Genomic DNA, 9612 nt, shown 5'->3' on the forward strand with positions numbered 1-9612 from the left:
ACCATTTGAAGTAGGGTGCAAAGCCACTAAAGACAGCGAGTCGTGACCTCTCCCTCCTCCATCTTGCAGAGACTGAGCCACACCCACATTTCCGGGTTTTATAACCCCCCCCCCCCCACCGGAAAAGATGTGGCTTTCATGGAGTGATTGACAGGAGAGAGATTCTCAACATTTAAAAAAAAACTAATAACACTTTTATTTTTCATTGATGGGAAGAATTCTCTGCACCTACTCAGCGGGGGGGGGGGGGGGGGGGGGACTGAGTAAGATGGCCAAAAATCACAGCCGTAAGTGGTAGCGTTTTATCTAAAATCAATATAAAGTGCAAACAGGAAGTAAGTGCATTTACAGTAGTGCCTTTCAACTTCAAACCAATGCACCCACGCCCCCATTTGCAGTAAGTAATGCCTTTTAACTTCAAGCCATTGCATCCAAGCCACCATTTGCAGTAAGTAGTGCCTTTCAACTTCCAACCACACCCAAGCCACACCCAAGCCACCATTAGCAGTTAGTGCCTTTCAACTTCATGCCACAATTTGCAGTGCCTTTCAACTTAATGCCAAAGCATTCAAGCCACCATTTGCAGTAAGTAGTGCCTTTCAACTTCAAGCCACCGTTTGCAGTAAGTAGTGCCTTTCAACTTAAAGCCAAAGCACCCAAGCCACCATTTGCAGTAAGTAGTGCCTTTCAACTTCAAGCCATCATTTGCAGGAAGTAGTGCCTTTCAACTTCAAGTCAAAGCTCCCAAGCCACCATTTGCAGTAAGTAGTGCCTTTCAACTTCAAGTCTTTAAAGAATCTTTACAGGTCTCAATAAAAAATCAATTAAACAACTGCAGCTTATCCAAAATGCCGCTGCCAGAGTCTTGACCAACACCAAGAAAATGGACCACATTACACCTGTCCTTAAATCTTTGCACTGGCTCCCTGTGTGTAAGAGGATAGATTTTAAAATTCTGTTACTGACCTACAAGGCACTGAATGGTCTTGGTCCAAAATACATCTCTGGCCTACTTGTTGTATATGAGGCGCCTAGACTCCTCAGGTCTTCAGGGACAGGTTTACTCTGTGTTCCCAGGGTCAGAACTAAAAAGGCTGAAGCAGCATTCGGTTTTTATGCTCCACACCTGTGGAACAAGCTCCCTGAACACCTGAGGTGTGCACAGACTGTAAGCGCATTTAAATCAGGCCTAAAAACACTTGTTTAGTATAGCTTTTCCATAACCTGACATGCAGGTAATCTTAACCATCTAATTTTAACCCTTTTATGTGCTTTTTAAAATCGTTTTATTGTTTCATTGACGTTGTTTTATTATTCATACATTTGTCGTGTTGCTTATTTTGCAATTTTTAATTATTGACTATTTTATTTTTTCTTTCCTGTAAAGCACCTTTAATTGCAGTTTGCACGAATGGTGCTATATAAATAAATTTGCCTTGCCTTGCCTTGCCTTGCCTTGCAGAAAGTAGTGCCTTTCAACTTCAAGCCAAAGTAACCAAGCCACCATTTGCAGTAAGTAGTGCCTTTCAACTTCAAGCCATCATTTGCAGGAAGTAGTGCCTTTCAACTTCAAGTCAAAGCTCCCAAGCCACCATTTGCAGTAAGTAGTGCCTTTCAACTTCAAGCCAAAGCAACCAAGCCACCATTTGCAGTAAGTAGTGCCTTTTAACTTCAAGCCAAAGCTCCCAAGCCACCATTTGCAGTAAGTAGTGCCTTTCAGCTTCATGCCACCGTTTGCAGTAAGTAGTGCCTTTGAATTTCAAGACACACCCAAGCCAAGCCAACCAGGGGGGGAGGGGGGGGGGAGCGCTTTCTGGAGCGCTAGTATGAACCATTTTAGAACCAATTGACATTTTCTTGCAAGCTTTAGAACCAATAGACATTTTTTTGCAAGCTTTAGAACCAATAGACATTTTTTGCAAGCTTTAAAAGCAATAGACACTTTTTGCAAGCTTTAGAATCAATAGAGACACTTTTTGCAAGCTTTAGAACCAATAGACATTTTTTGCAAGCTTTAGAACCAATAGACATTTTTTTTGCCAGCTTTAGAACCAATAGACATTTTTTTTGCCAGCTTTAGAACCAATAGACATATTTTTGCCAGCTTTAGAACCAATAGACATTTTGTGCAAGCTTTAGAACCAATAGAGACACTTTTTGCTAGCTTTAGAACCAATAGACACTTTTTGCTAGCTTTAGAACCAAAAGACACGTTTTGCTAGCTTTAGAACCAATAGACACTTTTTGCAAGCTTTAGAACCAATAGACATTTTTTGCAATCAACCAGACTATCTGGTTGTATCTCCAAACTAAACAGTATAACATGCAGGTACATTCATTTAAAATTAAATTCAGTGATTATTTCACATGATTTCTCACTGTGTAAAGCTCAATATCTGACCAATTTCTGTTTAACACGTTTGGTCTGCCGTGAGCATTTTTCTCTCCCAAAACAGTTCATATCTAGCAAACCGATCAACGAACCAGACAGCAGTTGGACGCAGTCATAGAACCATAGACAATAGGTGCGGGAGTAGAGGCCATTCGGCCCTTCGAGCTTGCACAGCCATTCAATATGATCATGGCTGATCATCCAACTCAGTATCCTGTACCTGCCTTCTCTCCATACCCCCTGATCCCTTTAGCCACAAGGGCCACATCCAACTCCCTCTTAAATATAGCCAATGAACTGGCCTCAACTACCTTCTGTGGCAGAGAATTCCACAGATGCACCGCTCTCTGTGTAAAAAACGTTTTTCTCATCTCAGTCCTAAAAGATTTCCCCTTTATCCTTAAGCTGTGACCCCTTGTTCTGGACTTCCCCAACATCGGGAACAATCTTCCTGCATCTAGCCTGTCCAACCCCTTAAAAATTTTGTAAGTTTCTATAAGATCCCCCCTCAATCTTCTAAATTCTAGCGAGTACAAGCCGAGTCTATCCAGTCTTTCTTCATATGAAAGTCCTGACATCCCAGGAATCAGTCTGGTGAACCTTCTCTGTACTCCCTCTATGGCAAGATTAGGAGCCCAAAACTGTACTAATACTCCAGGTGTGGTCTCACCAAGACCCTGTACAACTGCAGTAGAACCTCCCTGCTCCTATACTCAAATCCTTTTGCTATGAATGCTAACATACCATTCACTTTCTTCACTGCCTGTTGCACCTGCGTGCCTACTTTCAATGACTGGTGAACCATGACACCCAGGTCTTGTTGCATCTCCCCTTTTCCTTATCGGCCACAATTCAGATAAAAGTCTACTTTCCTGTTTTTGCCACCAAAGTGGATAACCTCACATTTATCCACATTATACTGCATCTGCCATGCATTTGCCCACTCACCCAGCCTATCCAAGTCACCTTGCAGCCTTCTAGTTTATAGGGGTTTAAACGGTTTAGAGATGTTTAGAGGGCTTCAGATGGGTTCAGGTGTGTTTAGAATTGTTTAGAGGGGAATAGAGGGGAATAGGGGGGCTAGAGGGAGTTTAGAGGGGGTTTAGAGGTGTTCAGAGGGTCCCAGGGGGGTTTAGAGACGTTATAAGCCCCCCGTGAGAAATTGTAATTCTCTGAAATTGAAGATAGACATAAAGCTGGAGTAACTCAGCAGGACAGGCAGCGCAGCGACTCTGGAGAGAAGACCCTTCTTCAGACTTCTTCTTCAGACTGAACTGAACTCGTGTCGGAGAGAGTACTTGTGATTGTCTGAAGAAGGGCCTCGACCAGAAACGCAACCCTCTCCCCAGAGCCGCTGCCCATCCCGCTGAGCCACCTTCAACTTCAGAGCCAAACAAAAAACACAGAGTGCTGGAGGAACTCAGCGGGCCAGGCGGCTGCCTCACCCACTGGGTTTCTCCAGCATTTTTGTCTACCACTAAACGTCAATGATTCCAGGAATGCTGAGGTGATAGAGAGGGAGTGGGAGAGCTAGAGAGAGACGAGATGGGGAGCGGGAGAGAAAGAGGGAGGGAGGGAGAGAGCAAAAGACAGAGAGACACAACGTGGATCGGTAGGTGAATGACTAACCTGCGCACCAGGGAGAAGCCCCTTCTCGAGGTCCGGGGCCCTCACTCATGATTGTGAGTTTAATGAAATTCTCAACGTGTCATCGATCTACATTCCTCAGTAAATGTAATTGTGTTTTAGACAAGTATTAATGACGCCGCGTGAATTTTATTCAAAGGAACAGGCGTCATTAATACTTGTTCAAAACACAATAACATTTACTGAGGAAAGCGGATGGATGCAGATTGATGACATTGCATAACAAGGTGTTAACTACTTGCTGTTAAGAAGTGCTAACAGTACTAGTTAACAAATCGTTTGTATCTGATGGCCGTGCAGCGGTTGTTATACATGTTCGTTTAAAAAAAATCCGGATGGCGAATTTAAAAAAAATCTTTATTTAACAAAGAGAATTCGTATTTCCGTACGAAATATGGAACATTAGTGCGGGGCCCCGCTTAGGCGTGGGGCCCAATTGGGAACAATCGGTCAAATCGGCTTAAGGCCGACCCTGTCAGCCACAGTTACAAAGCTCTGTTTGCTTATGATGCTTGTGGAGAGGAAAAGAGCTGAAGTGAATGCAACAGATTCAATAAATCTGTTGGCCAAAAGGTGGGGGCTTGTGACAAGTAAAAATTGCAATTTGCATTCATCATGTGAAGATGTTTAGCAAAGAATCATTGTATTAGGTCCAGCGTGTATGGAGATTACTCTCAACAGCAGTGCATTTTGGAGGTGACTTCAGCAGGCCTAATCCTGCTGATGTTTCTCAGTGTATTTTACAATTGATGAATCTTTAATTGCCCAAATCTCCATCAAAACCTTGAGCCGACTTAAGCTGTAGCTAAATAACGAAGCAGTGAAGACAGTGAAAACCTGAAGATAATAGAGTTGCCTCTGAACTGTTGAATCCAGCATGCAGTTGTGGGATGCTCACTGGTTTTCCATATTATGCCGGGACCCCCTTTGTTCTCTGTGACCCCATCCCACGCCGGGTCCCTTTCAGCAACCTTTGTTCTCTCAGCGATTCCCCCCCAACGCGGGGTCCCTCTTTGTTCTCTCGACCAACCTCCGCCACCCGCCGCAGGCACGTCCAAGTTTTTACTTTTAGAAATGCTACATGGACTGACAAAAAAGACAATTCCTTGTGGTTCAATGTCAAAAATAACACTTGACAAAACAACTGATTTTGGTTTTTTTATGCAACAGATCTTAATTAAAATGTTAAATATTACTATTTGATTGAAAGATACAGCATGGAAACGAACCTTTTGTCCCAGCGAGTTCACACCGACCATTGACCACCCGTTTACCCTAGTTCTATGTTAATCTACTTTTGTATCTGCTCCCTACATACTGGAGGAAATTTACATCCTCCAAATCACCAACCGCTACACCAATCTGAAGCCGCGGTCTCCGGTGGGGGAGGCACCGATTCAGGACTTACCTTGACTTTTATCATCTGGACGCCCGCAGCGGTGGCTGTGCAGGGTTGAGGTCCCGACCACGGGGGAAAATGGAGGTGGACTGGCCAAATTTTGTGCCTTCCACCACAGTGATGAATGCTGTGGTGGATGTTTGTGTTAACATTTTATTGTGTTTTTGTGTGTTCTTTCTCATTGTACCGCTGCTGACAAATTCATTCCACTTGCACTTTATTTGCAATGTGACGAATAAAACTGATTGATTGATTGATTGATTAACCTACAAGTCTGCACGTCTTGTGGGAGGAAACTGGAACAGCTGGTAGAAACCCATGCAGTCACAGGGGGAACTTGCAAACTCCACACAGACAGCACCCAAGGTCAGGATCGAATCTGGGTCACCCATGTTTCAAGACAGCTGGTCTATATTTGCCCCACTGTGCCACCCAAATCACAGTGGAAACTGTAAACACAAGAAACTGCAGATGCTGGTTTACGAAAAAAGACTCAAGTTGCTGGAGTAACTCAATGGGTCAGGCAGCATCGCTGGAGAACATGGATAGGTGACATTTCGGGTCGGGACTTTACTTCAGAGTCTAAAGAAGGGTCCCGACCTGAAACGTCACCTAACCATGTTCCTCAAAGATGTTGCCTGACCCACTGAGTTACTCCAAAATGTTATGTGTTTTTTCCATATTGGAAAATGTTTGATGTCTCTGTAACTATACTGACGTGTCTATCTGTTATACATATCTCTATTTCTCTTAAATACATCTACAATACTAATCTCTGGTAGGTTATTTCAAGTTCTTTGGCAAAATAAGTTTCTTCTGAATTCGCTATTAAATATTCATCGCAACCTTAGGCAAGCTCGACTCGAATAATATTTTGCTTCCAATCTTTCAAGGGTGTCATGTTTAAAACTCCTTTCATATAACAGAAGCATTCAGACACAGTTACAATCACAGTAGTGTGATTTCAGTGAGAAGCAGTTATCTCTTTGGTGAAGGTTGTTAAGTTTCATCAGTTAGCTTCAATGCTCATTTTTAAGACAATAAAGCTCCTGCATCATAAATATGAGCATTGACATTCCCAATTTTCCACCCATAACACCATGGTGTGATTTTCATCACCATTACAAATCAGTCTGACTCATAATTCCTGCTGAGCACCTTTTCAGCAGCTTTCTTGATGAGTAGAGTCAGTGTCAGTGACAGCCAGCACTGATTACTTGCTGTACTCCAGTTGTCCTTGCCCAGCCATGCATATTTTGGTGAAGGGGAAAGAGACAGAGATGGAAGGTTTTTGGTTTATTATTATCATGTGTAGGGTGGCATAGTGGCGCAGTTGTGGAGTTGCTGCCTGACAGAGCCAGAGACCCGGGTTCGAACCCGACTGTGCGCACAGAGTTTGTACGTTCTCCCCGTGACCGCGTGGGTTTCCTCCGAGATCTTCGGTTTCCTCCCACACTCCCAAGACGTACAGGTTTGTAGGTTAATTGGCTTGGTATAAAAATATTAATTGTCCCTTGTGTGTGTGGGATAGTGTTAATGTGCAGGGATCGCTGGCAGGTGTGGCCTCGTTGTGCCGAAGGGCCTGTTTCCGCACTGTAACTCAAAACTAAACTAAGATACAGTGAAAAGCTTTGCTTTGCATGCTATCCAGCATATCCGATAATACCATACATAAATACAATCAAGTCAAACTCAAGTATAATGGACAGAGCAAAGGGAAAATACAGAGTGCAAGATATAGTTCTCATATTTTGAAGCTCTTATTTTTAAGTACAGTTCTTTCACCAGAAAATCAATAAAACATAAAATATATAAACATATAAATTTCAGCAAATGTAAATAAGGCTTCTGACTATATGATTATAATATGATATTTGCTTCCAGGCGCTAATAGGCAACAACAATTATAATAACTGAGTAAAATTCCTTAATTTGAAAACGTGATCCAAATTAGATTTTTAATTTTGAGTCCATGGTGAGAAGGAATTAGCCTGTCGATATCTTTGCTGTCCTCCTGCCAACGATTGGCCACTTTTGCTACATTGTGATCAATATTTATATACAGGTCTACCACCGATTTTACTTCGGAGTCACGTGAGTGATTACATGAAGACTCCGTCCAGCACACATGCATGACATAGCGTCTCATGCAGTGCACAGCGACGGACGGGAGTACGAGCTCTCCCGCAACAATTTGAAAACAGACCTTCAGGTAAGCAAATCTTACTCTGAGGGCATGGTGTTTTTCGAAACCCTGTTCTCTTTTATTTTAAATAGGAATGGAACAGGGAAAACACCAAGGAAGGTCGTTCCCGTCGGGCTGCTATGGACCAGGAAGGGTTCCAGCAGTGGGGGGCGACCGGCGGCACCTGGACCGCACAACGTTGCGGTCCACAGTCACCGACAGCATTCCGAGCCGAGCCCAGCGCCGCTAGCATAGCTCAAAAGGGAACGTGGCGACCAACTGTAGCGGGCTGGATGAAAGGCACAATGGAAGTCGGACCGGCCGGTTCACTCAGAAGAGCCCGGCACGGTAGACTCCAGCCCGAGAGCGGCTAAAGGTGACCGTTTCAAGCCTTATGGAAAGGCTCATGGAGCAAAAGCTCCAGCGAGACTTGCTCCAGGGGATGGGACAAGCTCGCCAAGGGAGCACAAACACTCCCGCTCCAGTGCACTAACAGCACTGACCATCGCATCTCCCTCAACAGAGGGGAGCGTTGGCGACCAGGACTGGGCTGGTCAAGAAGAGGGGTCACTGGCTGAACAAAATCGGGAGTATGCTTGAGGTACAGGACCAGGAAGAGCTGCTGGGTGTGGTGAACCGCTACGTGGCAACACCGCGAGCGTGGCGGCCGTTACAGCCTAAACTGGCGGCCAGCTTACTACCTGTCCTTTAAACCTCTCCAAGACAGGTAGTTATTGAGGCATTGGACTTTATCACGCCTCCCCAAAATTGCATTTGCTCAATGTGCCTGCCATTACTGGGGGTACATTGAGCAGGGTATTTAACCCAAAAACTTAAAATTGCAAAAAATGTTGATGCCCCTGACGTCGGCTATCACTTCACATACTCATTCCATGGACAGGGTTGACATGCCAAAAACACCCTAGCTCTACTGTGCAACACAGTATGTGATTGGCAACCTCCGGAAGGAGGTCATAAGACCTGCCCTCAACCTCAAAAATTCGCAGGACTGTGTAGAACGCCGGCCTCAGAACCACAGATCCTGCTATTTGGCAAAGAATTACCAAATCAAGCCTAAACATCTGGACAAAGAATCCAAGGCATTTGGCCTCATGAGGGCAGGACCTGGAATGAGCAAACCACGCAAAACCCAGACGGCAGTACCTCTACGCATCCACCAGTAGGCGTCTACTTCATGGTACTGGTGAAAGCTCGGGGCCCGCATACCATCCCCACAAGTCCTTCGGGACAAGACCCAGAGCGGGCCCCATGGAAAATGCACCACCCCCCAACAGCACCACCCCGACAGACAAGGAACCAGAAACCGAAGAAATGAACACACCAAGGAAGGTCGTTCCCATCGGGCTGCTATGGACCAGGAGGGTTCCAGCAGTGGGGGGTGACACACGGCACCTGGACCGCACAACAGTGGAGGTAGGTAGGTCTGGTTCCTACCATCACATAAAAGGTGAGGGGATTGTGCTAACAGGGGAGGGAAACGGCACCTGTTTTGGAAGCATGAAGAACTATCACATTTGGTAGTTATATACCAAAGAGTATTCAATGATAAAAATTGAATTTAAGGAAAACTTGCCACCAGTTCAGCATGCACCCCAAAGGGGTTTACCCTCTCACTAAAAAGAAAACATGAAGGACAAGCTGAACTGGAGAAGTTATATACAAAGGGGTCATAAAGAAGTCCAAATATGAACCTTTGGAATTCGTATTAAATTTACTAAAAAAGATGGAGAATGTCGCACCACCATTGACTTAACCACATTGAATACTTTCGTCAGGTATACACACTTTAATGGAAAACATTGTAACTGCCAAACAATGGAATTCCTAAGGATACTTTATGGTAGACATCGACTTAAAAGATGCATACTGTTCAGTACCCATTCATAAAGATCATCGGAGATACCTAAAAATTTACCTGGATGGGGTAACTATGGCAGTACAAATTATTGACTAATGGGCTAAAATGAG

Source organism: Amblyraja radiata, chromosome 11, assembly GCF_010909765.2.
Source record: "Amblyraja radiata isolate CabotCenter1 chromosome 11, sAmbRad1.1.pri, whole genome shotgun sequence".
In the NCBI taxonomy this organism is placed as follows: domain Eukaryota; kingdom Metazoa; phylum Chordata; class Chondrichthyes; order Rajiformes; family Rajidae; genus Amblyraja; species Amblyraja radiata.